Source organism: Polypterus senegalus, chromosome 10, assembly GCF_016835505.1.
Source record: "Polypterus senegalus isolate Bchr_013 chromosome 10, ASM1683550v1, whole genome shotgun sequence".
Classification (NCBI taxonomy): domain Eukaryota; kingdom Metazoa; phylum Chordata; class Cladistia; order Polypteriformes; family Polypteridae; genus Polypterus; species Polypterus senegalus.
Genome location: NC_053163.1, coordinates 56,536,252 through 56,555,000, shown reverse-complemented (window position 1 = coordinate 56,555,000; position 18,749 = coordinate 56,536,252). Strand labels below are relative to the sequence as shown.

The 18,749-nt window shown below is 35.8% G+C and overlaps 1 protein-coding gene across 7 annotated transcripts in view; it reads right to left on the bottom strand.

The window, feature by feature from the left end:
* Nucleotides 1-18,749, bottom strand: part of LOC120537126 (long-chain-fatty-acid--CoA ligase 4-like) — a 91,857-nt gene that overhangs the window by 57,460 nt on the left and 15,648 nt on the right. For 3 of the 7 annotated variants that reach the window (XM_039765804.1, XM_039765805.1, XM_039765809.1), the window contains exons 1-2: nt 3,992-4,332; nt 1,332-1,408 (exon numbers count right to left, since the gene is read on the bottom strand). The gene's annotated coding sequence lies outside the window, so the exon portion shown is untranslated. Of the gene's footprint in view, nt 1-1,331; nt 1,409-3,991; nt 4,333-13,382; nt 13,404-18,749 lie in introns of those variants that run through there. The other 4 variants (XM_039765806.1, XM_039765808.1, XM_039765807.1 and 1 more) reach the window with 3 other exon arrangements.

Genomic DNA, 18,749 nt, shown 5'->3' with positions numbered 1-18,749 from the left:
GGGCTGAATGGCCTGTTCTCGTCTAGATTGTTCTAATTCTAATTCTAATTCTAATAATAAAAAATATCAATTAAAAGCTAGGGTGGTACGGTGGGTTAGGTGCATTGGCGATCCTAAATTGTCCCTAGTGTGTGCTTGGTGTGTGTGTGTGTGTGTGTGTGTGCCCTGCAGTGGGCTGGCACCCTGCCCAGGTTTTGTTTCCTGCCTTGTGCCCTGTGTTGGCTGGGATGTAGTTAGGATATAGCGGGATGGATAATGGATGGATGGATTAACAAGCTACCATACATTATAATTACATAATCTGCCAGTAGACCAACAAGTATATCTCACCAAAACATTGGCACCAACTTAAGCATGAGCTTCCGTAATGCTCAGAGAGAACACAAATGAATCTGATATCTTACATACATTTCCTATTTCTGCTGACAAAAGACAAGGTTCTTGTGTAAGTATGGTAGGAGATAAGAAACAGGGAACAGACGTCCCTAAACTAAGTGCCCCTTCAAGTGTATAAATATTTCTATCTACGCAGCTGTACACTGACTGAAACCAAACACAACTGAGAAATCAAGTTGTAAACAACATAACCAACATTTATACACATACTTGAAGAGTTACCTTTTAAAGAGGTTACAGAAAAAAACATTAAATCTATGCATATTACAAGGTAAGGTAAACTGTTTTTTCCCCACAGGAAAATCTCTGTCTTGTTTCTCTTTATGTTTTGATGAGGTAAAAAAACAGTAACTGATAAAAGCGTTAAATGTAATATAATCTTTTAGTTTGAAAAATGATTTTATAATAAAAATCAAATGCACTGAAATTAAAGGGAAAATTCACAACTTCAGTTTTAGCAAAAGTTCAAATTATTTTTTGGTTTCATGTCACCAACCCACCTAACACATATTTGAAACATTTCAACTTACGTAGTTCAGCTAGATTATAATAAATTGGTTGGTTAGAAATAAGGCAATCTAAAGGTGGCAATGCCCGTATCATTTCATCAAACCTCTTAAATTAAGTTAAACAGGGTTTGCTAATGCTGCATACACCCCTTATATTCACAAGACTTGACCTTAACTTTAAAACCAGAAAATTAGAGGTGCACACGACAAAATACTGTACTGACCGTTAGACTCTACCAAAAATAAAAATATGGTAAGCAAAATAGATTTTAAAAAAACAAACAAGAGTATTATAATGTCATAAACCAAATTGTATTTCTCATATCACTGATTGTGTCTAAATTCCTATGAATACCAAATGCATATCATTTAATATTGACAGAGATGTTTGAATGACTAAATACTTGATCACTTTAACATACTCACCACAAAACTTGTTGTGTGTACTGGTAATTGTTTTCCTACTCTTCACTTAGTATTTCCTTTTTAAGAGGTCACAACGTCTGAAAGCACATAAGGTACAAACATGGTGCATATAAATTACTCTGGTTATCAGCTCATTAAGTCTGGTCAAGCATTCAGTCAGAATTGGTTAATTATGAGAAAACTGGATAAGTACAATTTTACATAAACTACCAATCTTTTGTTTAACAACATACACACCTATCCACATTTCCCAGAACTTTACTTTACTCACTAGTCAGCTTATCTTAAGTTTTGCAAGAAGGAATAGAAATGCAGTAATTTTCATTTCCAAAATATGTGCTAAAGAGTTTAAGGATGAAAATTCCACTTTCTCCCACAATGCAAAATAGTAACCTTCTCATACAATTGCCATTTTTTTAACACATACCCAAGGCCATAACATAAGCAAACAATTCATAAATCAAGAACTTTAATTTATTAAAATAGTGGGGATTCCCACAAACAAAACAAAATGCCATCTTTGCTCCTACTGCTTCCAAAAACAAATCAAGGACTTATTCTGATTAGAAATTTTGACATGAATCTTTCAGAAGCAGATAGTGTCTACTTTATATCTGTCAGTTCAGACACTGAATATAGAAAAAAAATCAAAGTGAAATCTAATATTACATCAGACAGGAGTATAAATGACCAAAATGATTTAACACAAAAAAACAAGATCCTGTTTAAGTTGTAAAGTTTCATGATACTACCTCCTTAATAAATTCACATACAACTAATTAAACTGTTAGTACAGTGCTAAAATTCTGAGGAATGGGAGGCTCAATGGGAAAAATAACATAAGCTGTATATATCACATTTATATGCATTTATTCACATGCACAAAGTACACTTTGTTTCTTATGTGACATTATAAAAAAATAAATGTATACAGCTGTTGCATCATTGACTGAAACCATTTTTTACAAAAATAGTGTAAATCCATTCTAATTACAGTACAAAATATTAAAACGAGATTGATTTCAAGGAGTAAAAAACTACAAACATAGCCAGTCACTTAAAATGTAAATTCTCAGTTACCATTATTTAAAAATCAAAAGTGTCAGCAGACAAACACGAAGTTCTGGTCAAGGCTGATGTTACTCAAATTAAATAAAAAAGTATTGTTTATGGAGAAGGAATATATTAGAAAGGTGAGGTACAACTTGACACAGGTAATTATGAAATTTTCTTTTAATCAGAATTATTTGACACAGGTAATTACGCAATTTTCTTTTAATCAGAATTATCTGAATGTTGCAAACATCCTGTCATACATTTCTCTCTGCAGATGCATTATCAAAAATTATCTATTTTCCAGGGGTGGGGATCGATCTGTTCTTAACATAATTTTTTTTTTTTTTGTAAAAACTTGATTGCTATGTATTGATTGTAATAAAATTAATAATTTTTTTTTTTTAAATTATCTATTTTCCTTTGGTTTGTGCTTATTTTACTGAAAATTTTACAAAATAAACTGAAATCCTAAATCATCTACAACTTTATCGGTCTTAAAATGAGAAATACTTGTATGATTGTATTTCAGTATAATGGTGAAGAAAAATAGCATTAAAGAACAAAGGTAATACCACAAATAATATACCATACCAACAGCAAGCCATCAGCCTTCAATAAACAAATACAATAAAACTGCAAAATGTTTAGAGTTTTTTAAATGTGAGTACATAAATATATCACTCAGTCTTTATTTTATATAGCACCAATCAACCAAGTAAAGTATAAAATTATATGGTGCTTTACATAGAAAAACAATGAAATTTCAAAATGAACACAACTACAATAGATAAGCTTCAAAATGAATGACAACTACATGCTTAAAATGTACATAATTATAGTAAAAAAAAAAAAAAAGAAACTCAAGTTTACTGAACTTATATATAAAATTACAACAGTCATTTATCATACAACATTATGTATATGAAATTGCACACACATACATATACTGTATACAGTTTATATATAAATATGAGCATACCAGTTGTGTACATTTGTGGTACACATTTTCACACACGCGCAAATGAGAAATATGCAGTCAAAGTTCAACTCAATGATCTTACTGTTTAAAAGGACTGCGAAAAAAATATTTGCCATACACTGTATATCAGTGTGCTGATATTTATAACACAAAAATTATTGCATGTGACTAAAAACTAACCAATGCCAGTGATCATGGGATGACACCACAGACATTAATCATCCACACTACTCGAAGTACGGATTTTTAAAAACACGTATTACTATATTAAATAACAAAAATACACATATAAAATACACTTAGTTCAAGCTACTATTATAAATAGTTTTAGTTGACATTTTTGCTTTCACTGAAAAAGCCCTGTCTGTGTGTAACATTTATGTATGTATTACAGAATTTTAAGCATTTGAAATCAAGCCTCTTTAAAGTTGAGCTTCTTCCTACACAACTTTACAGTAACATTAAACTGAAATATTTTACATTTGCCATTCCAAATGTTCTGTTCATACAAGTATCTTTGAACACGTGAGCAGTAATAAAGTTCTTCAAAAAAATAAGAATTCCTTCAATATTAAACGTTTAATTTCTGACACATAATCTGAACAGAAATACAAAGAGATCCTACCTGAATTCTCCGGCAGCTCGTCTGAAGAACTCTCGTGTTAACTCCCTGCACTCTCCTGATCGCTGCTTTTTTGACTTTGCCACTAACGTGGTGGTCTGGTCAGTCTCCGCCCGTCTGTGAATGACGCTTTTACGTCTTAAGGAAATGATGCAACAACCTAAACTCATCCCTGAGTCACGGGTAAAGTCAGTGCGCAACCTTGCTGTACCACAACGGTGGATTTCACATTAAAGTGGACGCCTTCCTAACTTTTATCATCTTTTAACCCTCCCCCTATACCTCCGCTTAGCCATATTATATTACTAAACTCAATCATAAAAATAACACAATGAACTTTATACTTACTGTCCTACAATCTTCCCTGGCCCACAACCCCTTTATTTTGATATAAAATAAACGAGCAAGTTAAAATACCACTGGCGCCTTTGGTAAACTCCACTCGCTTTAGTAAACAAAGTTCCCCCTCTGGTTTGGAAACATAAGCGGTGTCACCAGGTACCAGACTCCAAAATAAAGCTGTAGCCAAGTTATTTCCGGTAATTAGCTATTGGACAACTGTAAAAACTTGGAACCGACATCGGGGTAGAATAGAAGTGTAAAATGAAAAAAAGTTTTAGTTTAATAAAAAAAAAGTTTTTTAATATGTCACAGTCCAAAAATGTGCGGTCTACGGCATCAGAATCATAAAATCACATCATTTCCGCGACTCGGAGAACAGACACAATCCGGGAAACTAGGCTTCAATTCGCTATTCAGACAATGAACTGGAACCAGTGGAGGGTCAGCATACATTTGCAAACAAATCTCACAAAGAAAGTCACGGCCGCATTCACAGTAAGCTTGAGATATTCACTACATTTATTACAATACAAACAACGGAGGTGAAAACAGTAGTAACTTTTTGAATAACGTGTCCTGTGAAACACGGGGAGAAACTGATAAAACCAGGACACCTTGGTTTAAAGGATTGCGTATTTCAACATAATTGAGCAGTACGAGAGGTGCATCGTCACGGAAAAGTATTGTCACACTGTGTGGTGCTCTTGTAAAGAAATGCGAAAGCAGCACTCAGGAAAGCAAAATCAGCAATAACCATATATAGTCACTTGCCTGAAAACGTAATAAACGCTCCAAAACCGCTATCGACTTCTTCAACGGGGAGCTCTTAACCGTAATGTGGTACTTTTTAAATCACAATCCGTTTTAGTTATCTAAAAGCAGAGTATGGCCAGTAGAGTACGGATAAGACTCCATCGTTTATTTTACGTGTATTTGCTGTATTTCACAAGACTCAAGTTCTTTGCATTTGAAGTTGGATTTTGTTTTTTGAAAAGGTTCTAATATGGGGACAAAACAGAAATCTTTCAAGTATGGTAGGCTGCAGGACACTAACAGATTAAGAAATACTGGACTTCCATCCATCCATCCATTTTCTAACCCGCTGAATCCGAATAGGGACACAGGGGTCTGCCGGAGCCAATCCCAGCCAACACAGGGCACAAGGCAGGAACCAATCCTGGGCAGGGTGCCAACCCACCGCAGAATACTGGACTTATTCTGTGTTACTAGACCTATGCAGCAAGAGTCCTTTTAAAATCACAAGCCATTGGTATTTCACAAATCTGTTACCTTCTATTCATTATTATTCACTCTTGTTACAGACAGAAAAAAAGGTTCTTTCTGGAAACTTCACGTGGATGAGTCTTTTGGGAACTTTGTTCCCCTATAGCACTGCTCTGAAGAATCACTCAGGCACCTTTATTTTTAAGAGAGTAGAATGTGAATCTGTTCCACTGTTTGCAATGTCACATTTACCATTACCAGACTGAGGAATGGGTTTTTCAGCAAGACCTAAAATATACTTTTTGCCTTGTCTTTAATCACTTCACAATGACGAATATTATGCTTGCCGTCAGAACACAGAAGTGTTTATTAGTGGAACATCTTCCCCCGCTAACTGTTGATGCCCCTTACCCCACATATTGACATTACTTGGTCATTTGATTACATTTAAATTTGGAACGATTAAAGTCTGGTCACGAATTGAGATGCAATAAACACAGAGCTGTCGCTAAGCAAAATACATTCCGTTTATGTTACTTTAGTTATGGCACGCAACTTTGGACATGAATTCAAATGCAATATGATTTTGTATTTCCCACAGTAAAAAGCAATTGATCACTTTGTTGATACATTTTTAATTCTGACACGATAATATGTTGACAAACTTAAAATGCCTCAGGTGCATATGTGTTCCATTTCAATATAGTTAATATGCTGGACTGCATTTCATTTTGGCACAAATAATTTTCCATACATTACAAGTTCTATAAAAATTTTGAATGTTTCTCTACTCAGTGAATATACTGGCCTGATCATTGTTTTAAAGCCAGGTCCGGGCAAGTTGGCTAGAAGCACAACTTCTTTCATCCTTCAAAAATTGTGTCTACTTTTCAAAAACCTATTTTTACTTATCTGCTTGTTTTTTCTGACCTTTGGCATGTTCTAAGTACTTAAACTCCAAAAGCCAATATAGTATTTTTTTAGCATTGGATGGGAATTGCTATAGACAAGCACTATTGGTAAGAATTTAACTTAAGTTGCTTGTTTAAAACATCCAAAGCAACATCATCTATTTTCTTCTGAACACAGAGTAATGACTTTTAAGACAAGCTCATTCCTAAATAGTCCAATTTACTTTATTAATGTGATACCACATTTTAATTCGCCTGGTAATATTTCATAACTGAACAATATTATTTGATAAAAATTATATAAAAACAAAGTTTAAATAGTGAACAGCCAAAAATTGTTAAACTGATCAAACAGCCTGGACTAGGTCAAACACACATTTTCAGATCTTTTCTTAAGTGGGTCTTTGGAACATATTTTTTGGTTCTGGCATTAAAGGATAAGTTTAGCATTTTTCACGTCAAACTTGTTTTTTTCACAATCATGATATATTAATTCACCACATAAAATTGTGTTTTAAAGTGAAGCAACTTTTATTAAGTTTAAAAAATGCAACTCTATGGAACCTGAAATCCTATTAAAAAACCTTAAAACTTATCAAACACGTCCACTTTTAAGTAGCAAAGGTTTTGATTTAAGAAAACAGGTCTTCTGCATTTATGAGGCACTATCACACATTTTTAGTCAAATTTTCTCAAGGTACGGATTTGTTACTTGCTTGCTCATGTGTGGCTATAGCGTTAGCATAATGTAACACTAATCCGCCTGCCCCCACCAATTACAATCTGTGCATTTATTTTACATAGACCACGAAGTGAGATACATGGTGCATGGCACAGTGAAAAGTGCCAATAGGAGTTTCATTGTACTTTGTACACATAATAATGAATCTGAAATGAACTAATTGCAAAGCATTTTCTCGTAAAATCTTACTTTTTGTTTTTTAAAGATGCAAGCCACTTTTACTGTGTTTTGTGTTACACCTGCCAAAAAAAAAACACAGAAAAGTGTACAAAACCGCAGACGGAAGCACCACAGGCCCATTATCGATTTTTTAAACGCACGTTGAGTTGCTCTTCCTGACAATATAGTAATAAAAGAAATAAGCACAATGTTTTTGACCCTTATGCCAATCATTATGTACTCTATGCACACAAGGATGACAGTCCATTCTGCCTATGTTAAAATGTGTGAATTAAACTTACTAAAATTTCATCCTGAATAAACTTGGGTAAATTGGCATTGATAAAACTTGCCCTATAGTGTGAATTTGTGTTTCTTGTCTGTGTTCACTCAGTGATGGACTGGCATCCTTTCCAAGTATTGTTCCTGCCTTGCATCAGATACTTGCTGGGATATGCTCCAGCTGGACTGTAACCCCGCTGTGGATAAGTGAGTTAGGAAGATGGATGCATTTATGTATGGATATATGCAAGGCTTGAAGAAGTGAAGTATGTACAGATATGCCATACTGGCTTTCTCACATTCAGGCACAGAATGAATGCCTGTAATTTCTGTTCTGTTCCATCATTGCCTGTTACATGAGTTCAATATTCTCTCACACTGAAGCATGTGCATAATTGATCAATCCAGCAAGAGCAGGCAGTGTCTTCTCTACTGTGAAAGATTACTGGTGATCATAGGTGTGTTTTCCCCATAATTATTGTCTAGCTATCTATAGAGCAGGGAGAGCAAGGGAACCACAGAATAAGATGGATAAAGAAGTGGGCAAAGACACAAAGCTAACTGCCAGCCTCTTTTTAAAATGGCTGAAACTCACAACAAAGTTTTGTTTTCCTTTCCTCTGCAGTATCCATGTAACCTCAAGATGCGGATGAATACTCGATTATGTTTGGTTTGGAAAACCGACATATTTGAGGCTTTTCTATCATGTATGGATGCAATGTTCTTTAGATCACTGTTTAATGTGGCAAATTATTACATACCATGACAAAGAAATAAATTCAACTTGAAAAATACCAATCTTATCCTTTAAAATCCATGCTGAAGACACATGTGTCTATATCACAGGTATGTTGCTGCACCATTAGATTTTTTTCTTTTTTTTAATGTAACACTTTTAAGACCTACAAAATAGTTCCAGATATTACACAAATTAACTTCTGCATACTCCAATAGTCTTGAGCCAACTGCAACAGGCAGTTCAGGCTAAAGAACAAAAAAATATATATTTTCCATAATAAGGTATACTTCCTTGCTTACTGCATGTCAAAAGTGACAATCAAATGACAAAATAAAATACTGTATATATTGTGATGTCTGATCTTGATTGTATGTGTTTTCAGACATTACTTAAAAATCTTAGGAGTTTGTCTTGAGTTGAACAAGGTTATGAAAGTGACAGATTTAATTTCAACTCTGTACATAGACATCTGATGCCAAAATGGCATGTTGTGAAACTTGACAAACAGGGCTGGGCATGCAAATAAGGGTTACTCGGTAAAAGGTTATGCAAGTAAATAGAAACACTATGAATCACTGTTCAATCCTTGAACTGCTGAGATTAATCATTCAATACATGGGATAAAACAAACTAAAAAGTTTTGATCTAAAATAGATAATAGTTGTCTGTGTAATCAATCAGCCGTTTCAAAACATAGATACTCATCCAAGAAAAGACTTACACAAACACTGAAGTGCACACATGTAATACCTATTACTGTATAATCCATCACTCTTGTGTACCTTTATACCACCCTATGTTCATGTGATGCCAATGCCTATTTCTAAAGCAATTGATTCAATGCATAAATGAAGAAAGGAATGAGATGCCAGTCCATAGCAGGGTACACTCACCATGTACATGCACACATTATCACCAATCAGATTAGCTATATGTTTTTAGGATGTGGAAGCAAATTAAATTTTTAGATGATCAGCATCACAGAATACATGTAACCTTGTTTTTTGTTTTGAAAAACCTTACTAATAAAGATAAGCCAGCAATTCACAAAAAAACTAAATTTACTGTGAAATCTAGAGATTTAACTTTATAGAAAAAGTTGTTAAACTATGGTGTTTAGTGACCAGCAAAACTCATGCCATTTAGAATGAAATATGTTATATGTTATATAACAGATATATATATACATAAAGATATACAGTAGATATCTATAGACGAAAGAGAATTGCAACGGAGCGTCTCACGGGGATATAGAACATGAGATTCTTGTAAGATACACCCTACTTACAAGCAATATCAGAGCACAGCCAGCAAAAAAAAAAAAATCAGTTGTGTAAAGGCACGCAGCCCACAGATACAGAGGTCTCAGTGCATATAAAGCGTAAAGGACAATATGTTATAAGTGAAACGTTGACGACTAAAAGATCGCATTAGCGCAAACAAAAGGATATAATCATCAGGACCAGGTATAATTGAAAAAATAGCAGGACAAAGTGAGGTCAGAAACAAAAGGCAAAAAGCAGAAAACAAAGTCTTTTCGCATTCACATCATTCAATGCGCAAAACGTAGAGTTACACAATAATGGACCCTACGCTATGAGAATCTGTGGTCCCGCAACAGTTAAAGCAACGACAAGTTTAATTTCAAAGAAAACACAATTTGGTCAGGTGTATATTTATGATCAAGGAGAAGCGATCACAACGCGAGCAGCAGAGACATGAAGTGGCAAAAAGGACAGCGGCTGTACAGGCTTTAAAATGATCAAAGAGCAACATGACAGCAGCTGCCCCACCCTTCACAATGCGAGCAGCGTTATACGTCCTGCAAGAAAGAGATTTAACCACGCCCGGGGCCAGAAATAAAGGACAATTATTGTTTTTACAATGTCACGTGAGACAAGGCAGTGAGCCATCATTTAAAACAAATCCACAGACATCTAACCTAGCAGTTGTTGGATTGCTTTTAGCAGACAAGCATCATGTACTCCCAGCTCTTAAAACAATGACATGCGACAAGCAGAACAGGCAGCTCGCAAGCAGCAAAAAGTTAGCAGATGATCTGATGTCCTATACTTAACATGCGTTCAGCCCTTCACAATGCGAACATCATTATACATCTGGCGAGAAAGAGATGTAACCACGCACAGGGCTGGAAATAAAGGACAAGCACTGTTTATACAAAACTTTTTAAAGTAAAAGTGAAAATAATGCATATGTAACAATTCCCATGAAAATAACAATCTCTTTAAATTGTATATCCGGTAAACCAAACACAATAGATATTGGATATATATATACATACATATACACACACACAGTGCATCCGGTAAGTATTCACAGCTCATCACTTTTTCCACATTTTGTTACGTTACGGCCTTATTCCAAAATGGATTAATTTCATTTTTTTCCTCAGAATTCTACACACAATACCCCATAATGACAACGTTAAAAAAGTTTACTTAAGGTTTTTGCAAATTTATTAAAAATTTAAAAATTAAGAAAGCACATGTACATAAGTATTCACAGCCTTTTCCATGAAACTCAAAATTGAGCTCAGGTGCATCCTGTTTCCCCTGATCATCCTTGAGATGTTTCTGCAGCTTAATTGGAGTCCACCTGTAGTAAATTCAGTTGATTGGACATGATTTGGAAAGGCACACACCTGTCTATATAAGGTCCCACAGTTGACAGTTCATGTCAGAGCACAAACCAAGCATGAAGTCAAAAGAATTATCTGTAGACCTCTGAGATAGGATTGTCTCGAGGCACAAATCTGGGGAAGGTTACAGAAAAAGTTCTGCTGCTTTGAAGGTCCCAATGAGCACAGTGGCCTCTATCATCCGTAAGTGGAAGAAGTTCGAAACCACCAGGACTCTTCCTAGAGCTGGCCAGCCGTCTAAACTGAGCGATCGGGGGAGAAGGGCCTTAGTCAGGGAGGTGACCAAGAACTCAAGGGTCACTCTGTCAGAGCTCCAGAGGTCCTTTGTGGAGATAGGAGAACCTTCCAGAAGGACATCCATCTCTGCAGCAATCCACCAATCAGGCCTGTATGGTAGAGTGGCCAGACGGAAGCCACTCCTTAGTAAAAGGCACATGGCAGCCCGCCTGGAGTTTGCCAAAAGGCACCTGAAGGACTCTCAGACCATGAGAAACAAAATTCTCTGGTCTGATGAGACAAAGATTGAACTCTTTGGTGTGAATGCCAGGCGTCACGTTTGGAGGAAACCAGGCACCGCTCATCACCAGGCCAATACCATCCCTACAGTGAAGCATACTTTCCGGATGCACGATCAATCGATAGATATTTGGTGACTGACAGCAAACTGCTTCCAAAGAGTACAAGCAAAAACATCTGATGGACTGTGATTGTGTACAAGAAAGACCATGTGAGTATGAAGGAATGAAATGTGAAACATTTTTTATTCTTTCTGGAAGAGAAAAAAAATCCTTTCCTCCAAAATCTAAAATCCAATGTTTGAATATTTACTTGTAAAGATCAAGGCCTTTGCTTATAAAGTTATAAACTTATTTGCTATAGATCTTTTGAAATGTTCAGAGGCTTACAAATATGTGACACAGAATATTTAAAAACTGACAAAATTATTAACAATGTTTGGTTTATTTTGAAATATACTCACAGCTCTTGCAGCTTAGTTTTATGCAATTTGCATCCTAACCATGTCACAATTCTGAGTCAGTATTATGTGTCACAAAACATGGAGACTGCACTGTTCAAATTGTTGAGTGTAACCTTCTACCTAAGTGAAATTGGCAATGGTGTGAAAAATTTGATGTTGCAAATATAATTATACAAATAAATGTTTAAAGAGAGACGTTAATGTATCTCAAATGCATAAATGTGCTTCATACCAAATGAATGTCATTGCACAGGACTTCCTATGCTGTTTTAAAAAAAAAAAAAACTTGCTCGATATCTAATATTAAGACAAAGAGGTCATGGCACTGTGTACCCAATACACTTCTTCAGACAATGAGTTCTTAATCTCGATTTATAAGAATCCCAGTGATTACTGGTTTTAATTTCAACAAATATGTTAATCATGACCATTTTCCTTCTTTAATCTGTCTCCTTTAATTAGAGGAGTTATTTCTACTTACTGTAGTGTCAGACATATTCTGCTCTGGATGCTTTACTTATGTGTAGCTATTACATAGTTTAACACAATGTAATCTCCAAACTCATTATCCATTCATTTACTTAAGATGTTGTCTTCAATGGGTTTGTTTTTCATCGGCTGGAATTGCTATATATTATGAAACAAATCACACATTTCATGCTATTCAGTTCTATGTCTAAGTAGAAAAAAAATATTTTGACAATATCGTACAAGCTTAACTACAACTTTAAGCTGTGTATGTGTTTGAGAGATTGTGCTCTACAATGGGCTTGCATTGTGTTTACTGCTGCCAGCTATCTGTGACTTTGAACTGAATAAATATGCTAAACTGTATGACTATATGTAAATAAATGCAAAGGAATTATTTACTCCTTTGTATTAAATAAACAAATATTTCTCTCTATTATAAAAAAATCTTGGAAGGCTGGAAGGAGACGAGACATGATTTTCTCACAGACACTTTCATGTCCCACAAGATGAGTCTTTGTGCCAAGAGATTTAACCACGCCTGGGGCCGAAAATAAAACAAAGTAGATGACAAAGTAGAACGTTGTAAAGAATTCAAAAACGTTGGTCCGGTACACACGCAGAACAAGTTAAGAGATAATAGAAGTACGAATATTCGAAAGTCTCAAAATTTGTAAGTAATTCCAAACATGGAATCAAAATTCAATGCGATACTGATGAAAAGGTAAAAGCAAAAAGAGATTGAATATATGGACATTGGTGATATGACAAAACTGCGCCGCGCAAGATGTAGATCACGCACCACGGCAGCGGGAGCAAGCCAGCAGCTGATCGAGCAGAGGAGGTTTAAAAAAAAAAAAAAAACTATATTTGTTTCCCATTGTATTACCGTTTAAGAGGTGACTGCATCTCCTTGGGGTGCGTTCAGCCTCCTTCTTCACAATGTGAGCAGGAGAGAGGAGGGGGGTTGGCAAGCAAAGTGAGCAGGGAGCAAAGCCCCCTAGTAAAATTAAAAAAAAAAGAAATTCATAGTAGCCATGCAGCTTTTATACACATGGTTAAAATAACTTAATTACTGGAAAATTAAGCTTGTTTATTACCACAGACTAGGAAAAATAACAGCAAAGTATTGACATAGTTTTGAAATACTGAAAAAGTTATTTTTTGGGAATTATATAAAAAAAATCAAAGTTTACAGCATTTATCTGTAGATACACTAAAGGGCTCATGTTGTACAGTAGATTTAGTAATTGGTTGCATTACCTGAATGTTTGACCATGAAGAGCATACCAAGCATCTCCACAAATCTTTTATTATAACATTTATATGTTAACTACACTGGAAAAAGTGGGCTTAGAAAATGGAAGGATAGATTAAGAAGAAAGACACAGTGGAATACATTATACCTCCAGTAATTCAAGAGTCAACAGTAACAGTGAACAGGCAATACTGAAAATAATAACATCTAGTAACACAAAGATAACATAAATTCAACCAATAACAGAAGTAACAAAAAATATTGTTAGTGTGCATCTGTGAACAACGTGGACATCTTTCTGGATTTAGAGAATGTAATGCTATACTAAAAACTAAAAGATTCACAACATTGAAATATTAGCCAAGGGTGCTCAAAAACATTCAAACATCCAATTTAATTTGGATAATAGCATGCAAGACACCAAAACGTAAAGGGGTTAGTAGGGTAGCATTTAGAATTTTTTTTTTTCCACTACTTAAGTGGAAGTCATGTTCCACAACCTACAGTCAGAGAGGATGTCAAACTTGATAACAGCAGTTGCTGATTCTGTTGCCTTAGTATGTCAAGCTACACAACTATTAGAATGTGTGCTGATGGTCCAAAAGTGCCTCTGACTGACTTATGATTATGTATATGAAGTCAACGACCAAAAAACTGCTGGGGAAAAAAAATCACCTAATGTAACATGGCCTTTTAATAAGCCCATAATTGTAAGTAATATTGACTAATGGGATGCATATTTAAGATCGTTTGTTATACTTACTTCTACCAGTCATTATTCTTCAAAAGTAAATCATTAAGAAAAGTTGTGCTGCAAGTTGTGTACAGTAATTGACTATGATTTATTCATTCTGAAGGAAAAAGCAACTTTTTGTATATATTGCCTACAAATTAATTACTTCTCAATTTTTGTCCTGAAGGAGCAAAAGGGAAGTGAATAACCTCCTTACCAGAAACCAAATCCCACCTTTTATTAAACATCTGACTAAATATTTACATTAAGTGTCAATACTCAAAAGTATACGCTGTGATCAGAAGAACCAGGCATGTATAAACCTAGAAGAATAAAAATAACTAATGTATGGTGCAGGACCTTTAGCTATAGTGCTTCCAAACTCTCTGATCTACCAGATAAAATTGGAAACGTCAGAATTTAAAGCAGAGCTGAAGACTCACTTTAGAATAGCTTACTCTTAACTGAGATAAAGGTGAGATGGTTTATATTTCTTTTTAATAGCAGTAGAATTAATTTTAATTGGGTATTCTTTACTTTGCCCTTCTGTCTCTCTCCTCAATCATTTACTGTATATGTCATCTGCAAAGTCTGGTTAGTAAAAAAAAGTTACATCAGTATTGAGGGGTACAGATAATTATTAAAAGAAAGTGGTTCAGTTCAAATCACTAAGCTGCAAGTGATAAAAGAACCAATTTATATAAAAAAATATATTCATCTCTAGGACAGCCAATGGGGCTTTCTTAATTACAACATGGGAGCATGGAACTCGGGTAGTCGTCCTTCACATGTCTCCATATAATAAATGAGTAAACAAAAGTAAAAAAGTGTTTAATTGAAATGAAAAATTTCATTATAATGAATTTAAGTGAAGCAATTCATTTTCATTTATAAACAAAGAGCCAGGGCAGCAAATCAGGAGTATGCAAAGTATGTGTTACACAGGCCCACAACCCCAAGAACATCCACTTGCATAGGTGCTGTCAATCAGTTTTATCAGTGAAAAGAAACTCAACTGCAACTTTTTGCACATATCCAGTTTTTAAGTTTGACTGTAGAAATCAGTTTTGCACGTAATTCAAATCTGATATACTGCACAGTGTATCAGTGTCTATTCTGTATTTGCAAAATTAATAAAAATTAATTCAAAAGACGTGTGCTAATAGACAGCTGTGATGGTCCAGGTCGGCTCCACTCTCCCTATTCTTTTTGGGAGCCACTAGAACCTGCAACCGTCAATAGTCATAACCGAGAGAAACCAGGAAAATGAGGACACACACAGGCTCCTCTTGCATTGCCTTGCCAAACTGGGTGTGGATGTGACCCTCCACCCCCTCAAGACATGAATGCAGCACCTGACTAATCTGCCCGCTTTTGCATGTGAGCTTGAGGTCAGCTGAGCACCACAACTCACTATGGAGTAGCACAGTCTGGAGCACACCTGCGCCCATTCCGAGTCTGCATATTAGGCATTCATCTTTATGAGAACCTAACATTAAAAAATTTGAAATTTCACCAAAGGACAAAGGAAAAATCAATAGAAATGTGCAATACACTGTGGACATAAGATGTTTTTAACAGTAGAAAAATGTGTGCTGGAGTATTGTTCCAAAAATAATTGATTTTGATTAAAGCAACCGAGGTAGATGTCTAAAAATCAGTAAAATCTGCAATAAAGCATGGTCTGAAAGATTTAAGCAGACGCAAACTATGAGAACCCAAACAATAATATATACTAACAAACAAAAGCATACTCAAGGGTAGACTGTTGATAACAAGTCCTGTGTACTAGATCTGAGTGAGAGATTATTTGCAAGCCACTGTCAAGATTCATTCCACATTCCAGATTATTTTACAATAGTTGTTGTTGCAAAGAAAAATAGTAAACTTTTACTGTATAGATGAATTCACAACCATTAATGGTTTCTTACAAAAGTGAATATTGAATTTGTTTATGAGACCAAGTATGACTCAATTTTATAAAGCATATAGACTCTCAGAAAAGTGACAGTATCAAAGAAATCCTTGTGGTGTCCATGGAACTTGTTTTCAGGCTTTAATACCATAGTTTGCTGTGAAGTGTCTTAAGCAGAGTCAATATATCCTAGAGGGGAGGAGAACAGGAGATAAACTGTCAAAATTCAAGAAATTTATCAGATGCATAGAATTGTTCAATTAAAACAGTACAGCATCTCACATTGCAAGGGAAGTACTTCTTTTGTTCTGGGATCCTTATCACTTTGAAATGCTTATGCTTCCCACATTTACCCGATTTATCTTCACAATATTTTATATGATATTATACACTCAAATGCCACTTTCTTAGGTGCACCTTGCTAGTACTGGATTGGATCCCCTTTTGCCTTCAGAACTGCCATAATTCTTCTTGACATAGAACCAACATGGTTCTGGAAACATTCCTCAAGGATTTTGGTCCATATTGACATGATAGCATGACATAGTTGTTGCAGATCTATGATGCAAACCTCTGGTTCCACCACATCCCAAAAGTGCTCTGCTGTATTGAGATTTGGTGACTGTGGAGGCCATTTGAGTAAACTCTTTGCTATGTTCAAGAAACTAGTTTGAGAAGATTTGAGCTTTGTGACATAGCGTGTTATCCTGCTGGAAGTAGCCATCAGAAGATGGGTAAACTGTAGTCATTAAGGATGGACACAGTCAGCAACAATGCTTAGGTTGGCTGTGGCATTTAAAATGATGCTCAATTTGTACTAAGGGGCCCAAAGCGTTCCAAGAAAATATCACCCACACCTTTACACCACCAGCAGCAGCCTGAACCACTGATACAAGGCAGGATGGATCCTTGCCTTCATGTTGTTGACACCAAATTCTGGTCCTATCGTAAAAATGCTGCAGCAAAAATCAAGACTCATCAGACCAGGCAATAATTTTACAATCTTCTATTGTCCAATTTTGGTGAGCCCACACGAACTGTAGCCTCCTGTTCTTAGCTGACCGGAGTGGCACCCGGTGTGGTTTCCTGCTGATGTAAGCCCGTCTTGTTCAAGATTTGACGTGCTGTGCACTCAGAGATGCTCTTCTTCATACCTTGGTTTTAATGAGTGGTTAATTGAGTTACGATTGCCCTTCTATCAGCTCAAAGCAGTCTGTCCATTCTGCTCTGGCATAAACAAGGCATTTTATATATTATGTATATTTTATATACATACATACACACACACACACACACACACTGTATAATATATAAGCTAATTCTGTCTGTTGAGCAGTTACACTCTGCTGGGTGTATTCAGAGTTAATATTTGCAATGCACAATCTATTAGATTGCAATAGTTTCCAAAATATGTGCATCACAAACATTAGTACTGCTGTTGGTAATCCTATGCCATGTAATTGAAGCAACAGACAAACTGACTCTATAACTTAATACATTCTTATACTCTGCCCTCATTAATATAGCAAAAAGAGAACAGGAACAAATTATTTAAATATACTGATCAAAAAAATGAAGGGAACACTTAAATCACACATCGGATCTTGATGAATTAAATATTCAAATGGAAAATCTTTACTGAATAATGTGTAATTCATCGAGAAAACAATGATCTAACAATGATCAATGGAAACCAAAATCACCAACCCACTGAGGGCTGGATTCACCATTACACTGAAAATCAAAGTCAAAAATTGAAATCACAGGCTGATCCAACCTGCACGAATTTCATCATGACAATGAGTGTATGGCCCCCACCCATGTGCCTGTATGCACTCCAAGCAACAATCAAGCACGCCCCTGATGAAACAGCGAATGGTGACCTGTGGGATCTCCTCTAAGACCTGTATCATAACGATATATAATGTGCCAAAGGTTCTCAATTGGATTCAAGTCTGGACAGAGAGAAAGTTGTCACTTTCATTTGCACCGAAACAGGTGAAGTTGATTCACAATCGCTTATGCTTTCTAACTGAACATTGTGGTATAGCGGGTCCACAACTCGTTTAGCAAAGGCCATTTTAAATAAATAATCACCACTCTCGCGGCGGCTTAGCGAGGGGGCGTTGGGTCATAGCAAGCCGCAGGGCGATCTGTGGTGTGGGTGTTTCTCACCGAGTGCACAGGTGAGGAACTGCCCACATCCGTGGTTACTCCTGTGGCTAATATGCTACAGCTGCTATGGCCCCTCGTATTATAAAAGAAGCGCGAGTCAGTTGGAGGTAAAAAAAAAAAAAAGAACGAGAGAGAAAAGGAAGAGGACAGAGGATAGAGGGGGAGAGGAAGCAAG